The sequence below is a fragment of the Mytilus galloprovincialis genome, chromosome 6, assembly GCF_965363235.1.
Source record: "Mytilus galloprovincialis chromosome 6, xbMytGall1.hap1.1, whole genome shotgun sequence".
Lineage (NCBI taxonomy): Eukaryota > Metazoa > Mollusca > Bivalvia > Mytilida > Mytilidae > Mytilus > Mytilus galloprovincialis.
In genome coordinates, this window is record NC_134843.1 from 21,215,136 (window position 1) to 21,229,649 (window position 14,514).

At 32.9% G+C, this 14,514-nt stretch overlaps 1 long non-coding RNA gene across 1 annotated transcript; it reads left to right on the top strand.

The window, feature by feature from the left end:
* The first annotated feature begins 3,363 nt into the window (after positions 1-3,363).
* LOC143078034 (uncharacterized) lies at positions 3,364-8,541 on the top strand. Its single transcript, XR_012979011.1, has 4 exons — positions 3,364-3,503; positions 5,411-5,597; positions 6,309-6,506; positions 8,416-8,541. It is a non-coding gene; the product is annotated as an uncharacterized LOC143078034 (long non-coding RNA).
* The last annotated feature ends 5,973 nt before the right edge of the window (positions 8,542-14,514 follow it).

Here is a 14,514-nt window from a genome sequence, read left to right on the forward strand (position 1 = left end):
TTTACCACATTATGGTTAGAAAGAAATGCACTCTTGATAGATATATGTGAAGTTGTATATGATTTACAAATGGTGCGCTTTTATTTGTTAGAAAGCAAGGAAATGGGGATGGTAAAGTTTATGTATATTGCTATCTTACATAAGTACTAATCCAGTGACAAATCTCATTTTGTGGTTTCATTTCCAAAAAAGAGCAATCAAACATATCAGTGTCCACTATGAGGAAGTTTTTATAAGCATTGGGTCCCTCTTTTTTGAGTTAGTGCAAGTCTCTCAAACTGCCCACACAGTGGTCATCGTGTCAGCCACTGTCTCTTCTATGCACTGTACAAGCTCCGTCACAGCTATAAACCTGTCTCTCTGAGCTCTTACCACCTTGCCCACAAATCCAACTGCTTTATTTCTATGTAGATATTTCAAATGTATGATTTCACTCGGACCTCCTACTAAATATAACCAAATAAACGGAGAATGTGTCCATGGGACACCAATAATGCCCGAGCTAGCATATATAACATTATAAAGGGTCATGTTGGGACGTACGTGTGTACGGACGGACAATGGTAACACTTAATGCCCACTCCGAAGCGGCAGGGAATAAAAAAAATCGGACGTTTTTATACTAAAAATGTGCATACATTTGTACCCGACCGATTCCTGGTTATCCCTACGACCCATATACGATCAGGTCGATCTGGTTTGGTCGAGATCAGACTGAGATCGTGAATAGTTGAATTGGTCTAGCTAGTCGAGTAAAGATCGTGTAAAGATCGTGAATTGATCGGAATTATCGAATAAGTTTTCATTTTGTTGTCGGAATGGAGTCATTAAGGAGTCGTGAATGGTCGAGTTAAGGTCGTTTACAGTCGGATGGCGGTCGGGTAGAAGTCGTAAACAGGCCCGATCAAGAATTTGGTTGAGCTTGGTCGTGGAAATTTGGACAATCGGGATCATCGAGTTGATCTGATCGGCAGTGTGAAGCTAGCTTAAGAAGTAAATAAATGCGATTTGTTTTCGCTAATCTATTCTGCTATAAAAGATCGCTCGCTGATAAGATAAAACAATGACATTATTGAATAATAAGTTTTGGCAGCGTAACAGCTATCAGACCACTTAGACTCAAATCCAAATAAAAGTGATGCACCTTCAACAGGCATGACATTTAACTGCATGTACATCATTTTGGAAATGTATGTATGATCGAGTAATTCTTAAAGACAGAAATGTTTATGAAATAGGCTGATTGAAACTGACAGAAACAGTGTTTATTGTGTATTGGTATTTCAGTAAGGGCGTTCCGATTAAACACGCACGTCAAATCAAACAAGAAAGTAATATGGGAACATTTTTTTTATGCCCCACCTACGATAGTAGAGGGGCATTATGTTTTCTGGTCTGTGGCTCTGTTCGTTCGTCCGTTCGTCCCTCCGTGCGTCCGTTCAGGTTAAAGTTTTTTGTCAAGGTAGTTTTTGATGAAGCTGAAGTCTAATCAACTTTAAACTTAGTACACGTGTTGCTTATGATATAATCTTTCTAATTTTAAAGCCAAATTAGACTTTTGACCCCAATTTTACGGTCCACTGAACATAGAAAATGAAAGTGGGAGTTTCAGGTTAAAGTGTTTGGTCAAGGTAGTTTTTTGATGAAATTGAAGTCCAATCAACTTGAAACTTGGTACATATGTTCTCTGTAGTGTAATCTTTCTAATTCTAATGCCAAATTAGATAATTACCCAATTTCACGGTCCATGGAACATGGAAAAGGATAGTGCGAGTGGGGCATCCGTGTACTTTGGACACATTCTTGTTTTACAGCAGATTCCAACGAGTATGAAGCTATATGTAAATTCCTTGCTAGCTCAACCATGAAATCATTATTAGGTAAGATACACAAGCCTTTGGGTGGAGTCAATAGTTAAATAGAGAACCAATCAGACCTAATGACAGAATATAAACATTGTTAAACTAGTTTTAAAAGTCAGTTTAAAAATAAGTTTGCAACCTAAATTTAGAATTGATTGATAATTATAAGCTAATTCATAAGCATTTTGTAGGTGTGTTTGATTTGCCAATGTTATTTCAATCAATTACTCAGTTCATTTGTAAATGCAGTTATGTGTATATTGTTTACAATGGTACAATCACGCCGTAAATATAAGGTTTATGACCCCTTCTGTAGCCTTTGAATTACGAATTTTTCAAACAGCAATAGTATAAAAACAGCAAAGATAATGAATAAAAGAGACGGCCATTTTGTACATAATTTTTTATACAAAGGGGAAAAAGAAATAAGTTTTTTGTATACAATCCACAGATATTTTTGTGATAAAATTTTAAGCATAGATTACTCACTTGATTTTCTATGATGTGCTAGCGTTAATTTTTTTGCAAAAAGTCCTAAACCACCTTTAAATTAAAAAATCGTGTTAAGTTACGAAAGTCGAGCGCACCCTAGACGGTTTACTTGAATTTGTCCATATCTATATTTGTTTAAATCAATATCTAAATTTTTAAACTTGTTTTTAAATATTGAAATCATTGCTATCACTGCTTGCAATAATCCTCTATCTATCAAGCACCAAATTGCCAACTATGACAGTACAAGGGGAAATGCTGCAGATTTTCTATAAAACCATTTGTTAAGCATTTAATTAACACAAGGGTACATCATCCTTGAACAAATCATTAACTGTAACTGCGCTTCTAATCTATTGTAACACATTTTTTTCTAATTCAATCAAAGACTATAGGAAATGAAATTTAATTTGTTGTTTAAATAAACCTGTTTGTATGAAACATACATATTAAAAATTATAAATAGGCAATTGATATGAGTGTTTTCATTGGATGATGAATTGGTGCTATGCTCCTCTCAATTTTAAGGTAATAATCATTTCATGGTTGAGCTAGCAAGGAAGCTAACCAAAGAATCTACCTGTAGCTTCATACTCGTTGGAATCTGCTGTAAATTACTCAATTAACTTCAAATAGAAAATTAAAAATAATCTTTTGAAGTAAAGATTATTTTTAACTGCAAGATCTGATTAAAAAAGTGTCCTTGAAATGAACAAAAAGTTGTTTACAAATATTCATTTCGGATGATCAACCGAGATGTCGCCATTTAGATATAAATATTTTGTACTTGACATAGCGTTTAAATAAAAAAATGGATGAACATAAATATAGACTTGTTGTCGTAGATCTCTTGAACGATTGTTAAAAAGAATGGATTATGGACGCAGGAAACGAATTATTTGTAATATTCTGATTTTAACCATTTTCATTTTAAGTGTCAAAATTGAAGTAGAATATATATATCAAAAATCCATTATTAAACCACTCAAGTTGTATTTTACATTTTCTGATCTTATCGTTTTTGATGTACAATTACGACATTATTGCCTGAATACATTTTCCGCCACTGATCAAGAACTTGGATTGGTATATAAACACTTATAAACTACATTCCCTGGTATCATTTCCAGTTTAACTGCATAAAACAAGGTAAGTAACCCCTTTTTTTTTATAGATATTAACATCAAATCTAATATTATGGGTCGATATTACGATACTGAGTCGTTACATGAAATATTTCATGTCTGAAACGATGCACATGGGCTCAATATTTTTTGATATCCGTTTGATTTCCATTAAAATTAGTATGATATTTAATTTATGAAATAAAATGAGGCCGAAATAAGTATTTCGTATAGTTTTTATTTCGTCGATGTTACATGTACATAAAACCTACTATTAAAAACCTCAAAGTACTAAAACAAAAAAAAAGAATTTAAAGGCAATAAACTCAAAATCAAAAACAATATTTTTAGATTATATTGCGAAAAAAATTTCATGAATGCGATACAATAAATGTTTAAGTCCACATAATGATTTGGACTTTTTCACAGTATATGATTATAGTGTCCGGCCAAGATCGTTTTTTTTTCTCGAGTGAATTGGTTCACTTTTTTCGATATAACATGCGAACAGACCAATCTACTGCTATAGACTTTATCGGTTTTCCCGCTTGACTCGAGAATATCATGTCCCGCTTGAACTATGGACGTCACACAATAATCGCTTATCCATTGGGGCGTCATATATTTCCTATTATGACGTGATAATTTTACGGGAACTTAAGTGATGTCCGGTAATGGCGGACACACACATGGGGCGATAAGGTATATTTCTCGAGTATAACAGTTTTGTTCACGTTTATGAACACTCAACAGGTTTTCAGCACAAACGAAGACCAATATCCTTGTTATCCACGGAAGCGTAAAGGTGCCTAACATTTTTAAAAATATTTTATAGAATTTATACCGAAGATAATAAAAGAAAAAAAAGAGAAAAGAATCTGAAATGTAGTTCTAAACTGGTTTCAATTTCTTGGGGTTATTATGTTAAAAAATGAAAAGCTAAAACTGCGTAATCTGCATTTCAATGTACCTTAAATTTGACGGAGTTGCATCCTAAATTTTGTAAATACTCGACAAACTACGAAAAAAGTATGTTATTCTTGTATTTAAATAAAAAGTATAATTTGCCATGGTGTTGTCCATTGTTCTCCGACTTCTATTTTTTAGGTGCAATTTTCACTGGATTTATGAATTAAAATGCTAGCTCCGTTTACATAAGTAAATTTTCAAATTATGATATAACTATTTTTATTCCTAAACAAAAAAAAAAAAAAAAAAAAAAAAAACACATCGTATTCCGTGTAATTGTTAAGCTATTCTGAAAACAAAAGTACTATCCCTAATCAAATGACAATATCAAAAGCTCAAAAACACCAAACGAATGGACGACAACTGTCATATCGATACTCATGATTAGGTACAAGCATTTTCTTATGTAGAAAATGAAATTAAACCTGGTTTTATAGCTATTGTTGAATGTATCAACCAAATATAACAATGATGAGTCTTTACTGAGTTTGGTCATAAACAGAGATTCATAGCAATACAGGAATATATGTGCAATTTATCATTATATATTTGTTTAAAAGGACTGCAACGGACAACGAAAAAAAACTCCAGTAAAACATTACTTAATGATATCATTGTAGGTTAAACTAGAGAATTACAATGATTGCATGCCATTCTATTACTGTTAGCTCTGGCGTGAGGAACTGTATCAACCGTGTGGGCAACAACCGTGACGGTCATAACTGACTTGGTACAGGCATTTTCTTATGTAGAAAATGGAATTTAACCTTGTTTTAAAGTTCTTGTTGAATGCATCAACCAAATGTAACAATCACGGGTCTTTACTGAGTTTGGTCATTAACTGAGATTCATAGCAAAACAGGAATAAATCTGCTATTTGTTATAATTATATATTTGTTTACAAGCCTTGCAACGGACAAAGAGAAAAATACCCCCAGTAAAACATGAATGACATCATTTTAGGTTGAACTAAAGAATTACAATATGCTTGCCGTTCTATTACTGTTTGCTCTGGCGTTAGGAACTGTATCAACGGGACCAGTTGACAAGAGATGTGCTGGTATGGATTCATCATGCTGTTCCATTCAGGATGGTACACAGGTCCTGGATCTCAGGGACGCACGTTGTCAAACGCAAACAAGAAAAAGAGGTAAGCGTATAAGAATTATTGTGCCTTTGATGATAGTCTGGTACACAAGATGCAAAAGAAAATGTTTTGAATATTTTATCACTGCTGTGTGTAGTATTATGCTTACAATGTAGATCTTCGGGTAACCAACAGTACAGACAAACAAATGTGGAAACCTGAGATATGCAGCGTACAATTTCTGAAGTTACCATACCTTCTTATGGTTATGATTTAATTTCCTTAATTTTGTAAAACTTTGATGAGAAAGCAATCAAAAATATAATAAAGTCAACGAAAAAAGTCATTCATTGGACAACGTGCTGTCAACAAGGATGTATACGAGCTTTCTTCGTGGGCTATCATTATTCAATCACTTTTCAGAATTGAATTTCTTGGATATTTATTGATAATTAAATAGGCAAAAACTCAAACAAAACTAAAAAATTAACAATAAAAATGATATATGTGATTCCAAAACAGTTTTTATTTAAAAGTTGAATTTAACGGTTTTTATATTGCAATGAGAAAAAAGTAATAAGCAATCCCCGTTCTAGAGAACTTTCTTGGATGTACGAGCATTGTTTGCTGTGCCTGTAAACTTTATTTATGAAAGTGTTTCATTTGCATATTACTATATTGTTTTTTCATACAGATTTTCTGGTTCAATGAACAGATGAAGTTAAGTATCCTTTACTGACTAGGACTTTTGAATTCGACATTTTGCATTTACAGATCTTTTAAAGAAGAGAGCATGCGAGGACAAAAACAGTTTGGTATTTGAAAATGATGGATGCGAGGTAATGTGCACTTTTCTACCTTGGGGAACCTATGGCTGTTTAGATGAAGAGAATAGAACCGAATGGTTCTACTGTAGAAACGGGCACTCTTTGTGGGATTCTACGCCTGGAGCTTGTGATAAAAGACGAGCAGGTCAGTTTTTATAGTTTCTTTAGTTCTTACATGAAAAACATATTCATTTCAGGTAACTATACTGAGCTAAAGAAGTTAAGCAACACTTTTTATTAAAATTTTTTTTTTGTTCTTTCTGGAAAAAAAATATTTAAACATCATTGATATAATCCTTAGTTTTACCTGTGATTTAAAACAGTCGTACTTTTTTTCCTGGTGATTGATTTCGCGCCATTTCCGCTTTGCACGTGGAATTGATGTTTAACATTCTGGACCTGTACTTTTAAAACAATATTAAAAATTTCTTTTTCACTAACGGTCAGAAACACACCATTGGTAAGAAAAACACATACACCTTTGAAAAAATTGCATGGGGCGTCAACCAGGCCTCCCCGAAAATGACCTTCAGAAAGCTCTTGGAATGGTTGATGTCGGAATGAGTGTTGCTGACATCGTGGCTCGATTTAATGTGCATAAGGCAACAGTTTAGAGACTAACAAAACAGATATCAACAAATTGCAACTGCACAGGATAGGTCGATATCTCATGGACAAAAAAAAACTATTGTCAAGGGAGGAGCGCTACCTTCGCTTTACGTCAACACGTGACAAGTTTTTTTTTCGGCCACAAAAGTAGTGCATTTACTAAGGATAACTGCTGGTATGCCTGCCAATCCTTCATTGGTACACTTAGGGCATGGCTGAGAAATTGATTTTGAATAACACTATACTCATTTCCGCATTTTGACCCTCCCGCGCTCCATACCAAGAAAAATCCTCATGGATGTGAGTGATAAACATTCATATTGCTTCTAACATGTCATAATTCCATTTTGTTATTCTTAATATTATATGTTGCTATTTTTTGTTATAAAATAAAATTTCACATTTTTGTTGCTAAACTTTTTGGCTCAGTATAGTTTGCAGTGTTTTCATAATTTAGTTGATAGATTGGTTGACGTCATGTAGATAATTTATCACGAGAACATTTTAAACACTTAGTCAAATAAGTATGTTCTACAGCAAGAGTAGTGGCAAATTTCAAAAGATCTACAAAAAGAGAGTATGATTGAAAGAACGGACAAAAGTCTTGCAACAGAGCACATGCTTACAATGTAACAACCACAATGTACTGGAAAGTTCTTTAATGTATTGATAGCGCGTTGCATTTGATGACAAGCTTCTTTCTGCCCGAATATATCTCTGTTATCATTCACAGTGTAGTGTAAATTCGATGAACCCTCAACAAATTTATCCTTCTGGAATGGTTGTTCACATAGCAAAACTCACTAGTCCATTTTCGGTGTCAATAAATTACAGTAGACGCAACTGTTGTATATCGATGTTTAAATCGCATGACGCCATTAGAAAGATAAAAATCAAGGTAAAGAACAAAAACCAAGGGAAATGCATGAACCCCAAAAATAGAGATGAGATGCGACGGAAAGGGTGAGCATCTACTACTATGTATATATCTCCGCCATGAAAATCCACACTTAATCAATATATCACAATGGGGAATATGACACTATCAGTAAATATACAGATTGAACGTTAGTTCTGGTATCCTATGCTCAAAGATTGCAAAAGCATGTCGCTAGGTAGTTCAGACGCAGATATAACTTAACAATTCAATTTATTTTTCTGACATCAAAATTTCATTGAAATAAAACTGTTTAAAAAAAGAGTTATCAACTATTTTAGATAAAAAAAAAAAGACGTCAGCTGATCTCCTAAAATGTTGTTCTTAAATGTCAAGATTTTGTTACATCTTACATGTACAAATTGCATCTTAATTTATATAATGTAAAACGGTTCGTTATCAAAATAATAAAAAAAGATATGTATACTAGTACATTCATTGAAATCATGATTTCATACGTATATTGATAAATGATGACCAATGACAATGTTGCTTTTTTATTCTACAGATACCGACCTTTGTACAAAGTGAAGAAGATCGGATGTATTACATTTGACGATCCAATAATATAGATAAAAAACGAAACTGACCTGTAATCACACATACAATTGATTTTAAAATAAAAAATTTTTTTTCACAAAGTTGTCATATATGCAGCCCTTTCCTGCGCTTTTTATGTTTTTTTATCTCTCAACACATGCATTACCTTAAACATTATAATAATTTTAAAACACAGCTGTATTCTCATGTACCAAAATTGTAACTTCAAAATAGCAGTGCCAACTAACTGTGTTACATTTGTCAGCCTAAAAATGACAACACCTAATAAATTATTGCCATCGTTTATCTTTATGTTATTCCACCATCTATTGAAGCGCCTCATGACCTAAAATCGAAACAATACTTAATGCTCAGGATCACAGCAGGGTATCATTTCAAGACTATCTATATTCTGATAGTGTACTCAGAAAGATTAATACCATCCTGCAGCTAAAGTACATGAACGGTAACAAGTGCCTGTTTTCTTGCAGTTTATCCAATTGATATAATCAATATGGTATAAACATACAGACAAGATCACAAACTTAGTATAATTTCTTAACAACAATACAACAAACAAACTTTAAATTTTAATTCACACTATCCCCTTACAACCACCCCTTTTTTTTAAAGACAAAAAAAAAAAAAAAAAAGAAACAAAGAAACAAAGAAACAATTGAAACTCAAATAAATGACATGTCTAATATCTTGTGACGAGTATCTTTTATATCTAATGTTTTGTAGCCCAATCATAAGGGAGAATTTACAGATCTCCTTTAATAATATGTAAAAGGAGGCAGAAGCTACAAAATAGAAACTCTTTGGGAGAAAAGAGACAAAATCATGGAAAAAACGAAAAACTATTAAAGGACAAAGAACAGTATACCCATCTATAGAGGAAAAAAAACGACTGAGCAAAACTACAACAATTCTTGAAAACACGTAGAGGATGAATTATATGTCAATGTTGTTTTGGTCTAAAGTGAAGAATATATAGATTCTTCGGTTGAAGTATTGCAGCAATGACAACTTGTGAACGGTACTCATCTGAAACCATTGAACCAAAAGCTCTTATACTTTGAAAGATTGTTTGCCATTGTTTTTAGTTGACCATATAATATCAATTGAAATTATTTCAATTGATATTTTATAGTGTGTCTTTCTATGTTGTAATGTTACACAACCATTTCAGTTTAGGTGAAGGTTGGCGCCTGATAAAACGTCTAAATCCGCTGCATTTATTGCACCTGTCCCAAGTCAGGAACTTGTTGTTCAGTGGTTGTCGTTTGTTAATGTTTTATGTATATAGATTATATCGATGTTCTTGTTTGTGGGGCTCTTTATAGCTTGCTGTTAGGTGTAGACTCCAATTTGACGGCCGTACTTTGAACAATAATTGTTTATTTTTTACACATTATGACTTGTATGGAGTGTTGTCTCACTGGCACTTATACAACATCTTCTTATTTATATATACCGTCGTTTTGATTTTATTTGATTTTTAAGCACTTGACCATTTTTGCTATTGTACACAATAACACCTTGTGATTTTTTGAAAAATTGTTTGCACATGCGTATTCACAATATGAGGTACAATGAATAAAAATTGATAAGATTATAAGGATACTATTCGAAAATTACAATTTATTTAGTTAGTTACATAAAGCTTCAATTGTTACTTCTGTTTTATTTTTAACTTTTTGTGAAGGGTAAACTCATACAGGGACCTTTCTACACTTATCCAATCTTTAAAATTCTATCTCACCATAATTTTAGTGGTCAATATGTTCTTAAAATGTAGCATTAAAATATCAGCACATTACCATTAAGTGTTTTATTCACAAAAATCTCCAACGCATCATAAATTATTAATGGCCGGTGGCCGAATGGTATACGTACTGCAAGTACTGTATAACTAGCATGTCAACCTTGAAATTGTAAATTTGAAATCGGCAATCCTCGGGTAACTCCGCTACTCTCGCCGAGTAGTGACGAATGGTGAATTTGAACTCCACATACATGTATGACAGGTGCGTTCGATTCCAATATCAATTGATTAGGATTGGAAGTTTTCCTACTGAGGGTCGATATGTCTCTCCTTGCACTCCTGTTTCCTCCACAAATAAAAAAATGACCATCTCGAAATAGCCAGTACTACTGGATGTGGCGTATAGAAAAATAATAAATCTACTGCACTAAAAGCAAGAAAATGTCATAATTTCTCATTATGATTTCATTGATAACCAAACATTTTAAACTTGTGTACAATAGTATAGTATGCCGAAAAATGTAAAACAGTTTTTCTCATTTTTCTGAACAAAATGTATGTAGTTCAGTTTCCTTTATTTATATAAAAATAAGGTGATTCGGTATGATTGCTAATTAGACAACCATCTTCCAAAGTTCGAATTGAGTGGATGTAAGCAACCATAGACAATCGTACGTCCTTCAACATGAGAAAAACTCATCCCCTTTAGTCAGATATGAAAGGCCTTGACATGAAAAATAAGAAATAATTCAATTGAGAAAACTAACGACATAATCTATAAAAAAAAAACCATTTACAAAAAACAAATATGACAGACTCGATCCACTGAACCAAATATGACAGACAACCACTGAACTAAAGGCTCCTGACTTGGGAGAGACACATACAGAGGGTTGGAAATGTTTGTGAGCGCTCAACCTTCTCCTAACATGGGACAGTGCATGGCGCAACAGCACAGCAAACTACAAAAATCAGTTGAAAAAGGCTTCATTCATCAGATCGATACAAAGCAGAATAACATCGAATAAAAACACAGACCGGGCAGGGTATTTATACATCCCTCATTCCTAACAACAAATAAGACACTCAGACCGGGCAGGGTATTTTATACATCCCTCATCCCTAACAACAAACTTCGATCTTCTTATTTTAATATATTTCACATTAAGACAATTCTGTATTGTGTTTAAGAAAACATGACAATGGGGGGTGTCAAAGAGAAAACAACCGGACCAAAGAGCCGAAAACAGGCAAAGGTCACCAATGGGTCTTCAACATAAGAAAAAATATCAAATAGAATTAAAAACCAATTGTTCAGAGAACAATTGAAGGTCTTTCCACTAGTAAAGATCTATTTTGATATTGAAATATGAAAAATCCGTTTAAAATGTTATTTCCTATGGCTTTATGATGTATTAATATGAATTTAAAGCAAAGGCCAAAATCTAGAACGTCCTATTAACCTATGATCTTGACCTCAATTTCAAGGTCACAAACCAAGGACCTTAAATCAAAAGACCCTAGGTCTTTAATATGTTTGGTTAAAGAGTAATATCACTTGACGCGTAATTCTAAATGTAAGATTGGCAAAAACTCCCATTTATTGTCTGCGCACCCTTTCAACCAAAATATACAAGTAAGAACATGTCGCAACTAACAATTTATGAAAAATTATTTGTCGATATGTCATACGATATATAAAAATAGGTGAAAATAAGCCAAAATCAAAATTTAGAATATGACCTTGACCTTTGACCTTGACCTCATTTTCATTTTTTTGGACCAAGGACCTTAAATCAAAAGACCCTAGGTCTCTATCACTTATGGTTTACAAGTTAGAAATGCAAATCACTTATATCATATGCATATCTGGAAAGCTTCGGTCCAAATGAATTGCCTAATCCTTAAGATGTTACGAGCGATTTGGTAAAATAAATTTGTCGTAATCTTTTACGGTTGCGAAGGACTAGTGGCCACAAGTAAAACAGTGTTTGGGGAGATAACTCTTACAACGTAAAGTATTTTGTTACACAGTTGTAAATTTTTAAAGCGTATAAACTATACAATATCATATTCCAAATATCTAAGCGACATCTTATGAAACAACAATACTACGCAAGAAAAAAAATTAGGCGGAAGAAAAAAAAAAATAATCAGAACAAAATCAATAGGTCTTTCAACGGAAAGGTGGAAAGACCTAATTAGAGAATAATTCCTAACTTGGGACAGGCGCAAAAATGGGGCGGGCTTCAACATGTTTTGTGAGATGGAGTTATGATCATTAGGTGATGAATTTTGTCGAATTTTAATTTGATACTTATCTCAAGAACAACAAAATAACTTTTAAGGAAAAACATTCTTATCAGCAAAATTGGTAAGCCGGGTAAACAAAAAGCAATCTGATTGGAGCCGTTGGATGAGTCCTTATAGGAGTTGTTGCCCTTTTAAAAATTTGTTGACTAATTTTTACAATGTACAAATTATGTACAAAAAATTAAATGCAGTTAAAATTGATATCAACATAACAAATCTTAACCATGTAAGCTATTTGGTCACTTTGGAGGATCTAGTTTCAAGTCAATGAACAACTTGTGACATGACCGCCATTGCTAAACATAGAAGAGACTGTAATCTTATTACGACTCAGTGTGTCCATGTAGACTGAAGAAGGATCCATATATTCATTTGTACTCAATGTTCGCCCGGCAGTAAGAAACTTGCTAATGGAACATAATTTTTTTTGCTATGTGGGATTTTCACATACATGCATCTAACCACGTTCAATCAGAATCTGGTCAATGAGGGTGTATATGATTCAGTCGACTCACATTTATGTTCTGAGCAGAACACATGTGCACGTATAATCATAGTTGAATTGGTGGCTTCTCAAACATGCATTATATTTTTGATACTGTAGTATAACCTATCGCGACATTTTAATCAAAACATAGCAAAACATTAAAAGAAATTAAACTATGATTTTGCGACATTGTACTGAAACTACAACCAACAGTTAGTTTGCATTGATCTTATAAATAGATATGTAATCGCTGTTTACCTTTGAGACCAGTTCCAAGAATAGTTCTCATTTGAAAATAATTTCCCTGTGACATTTTTCCCTAAGCATTTATACAGTGACTTAGCAACGTGGATCCCCTCTGTGTTATGTAGAATATTTCGAACCAGGTTACGTTCAACAAACGGTTAAGTCCTGTTAAGGATACCAAATTGTTATGGCTTCTTGGAACCAGTCGTTTATCTGTTATTGTTACAGTGTAATAAATTCGCATATTGGAAATCACCATATTGGAAAAAACAGTTTGTCACTTATCCAACAATTAAAACAACTTAAAGTGATTGACGATCTGATTTGTGCATCCGTAATAACAAGCTATTTAAATGAGGATGCACTGGAAAGTTTGTGTAGCTTCATATTGTCTAGTAACAGTAAGTATGTTTATTTAGCTGCTTATAATTTTGTTTGCAAACAAATGTGTTCGTAATTATAAATTTATTAATTAATTTATTTGTTATTTATTAAGTTGTTCATTTAGTGATTCAATAATTTATTAGTTTATTAATCTTTTTATGCGTTTAGTATTTATTTCATAATCATAATCGTTCATCTACTGACATATGTACATTTTTAAAAAGTATATATATCTTAAGAATCAAAATATATGTAAAATTTGATAGAACCTAAATACTTTTTGGAATAATCAACCTGTAAAACAACAAATAAAAATATTTTGTCAGTTCACATAAAAAAATAATTGAGAAGCCTTTTGTTTAATATTCATAAATTTGAGGATTTTGAATACAGTACATACAATACCGTTAATGACAAGGAGATCTTAAACGTTTGTCGTACTAAGGTCAAGTTTAGGATTTTTTGTCAATTTGTTGGACTCCTTACTTTTTCACTTACGATACAGGGTTCAATATTTTGTGCAAATATAAGGCGAAAGTACGAGTCAGCCTATTCTCGCCACCCGAAAAGATGTAATATCTCGAAAAGAAGCTCCGTACCTATTAAGTTTTAGCTTATTTTGTTCCTAAACAAAATGCTCTTCAGACTTATAGTGTCAATTTTAAATTCTATTATTTTTTATTTCACCTTAGTACATCATAAATACTTTATAATCGTATTACCTAAGGTCTTCAAACAAATACGGGTTAACTTCGGAATCAATCGTACGAATAATGTGAAGGTGAATCGTATTCTAACGGACATACAGTATGTGAAAACGTGACAAACATACTATTTGCAGAGACGTTAAGCACGATATTGCGTCTCAA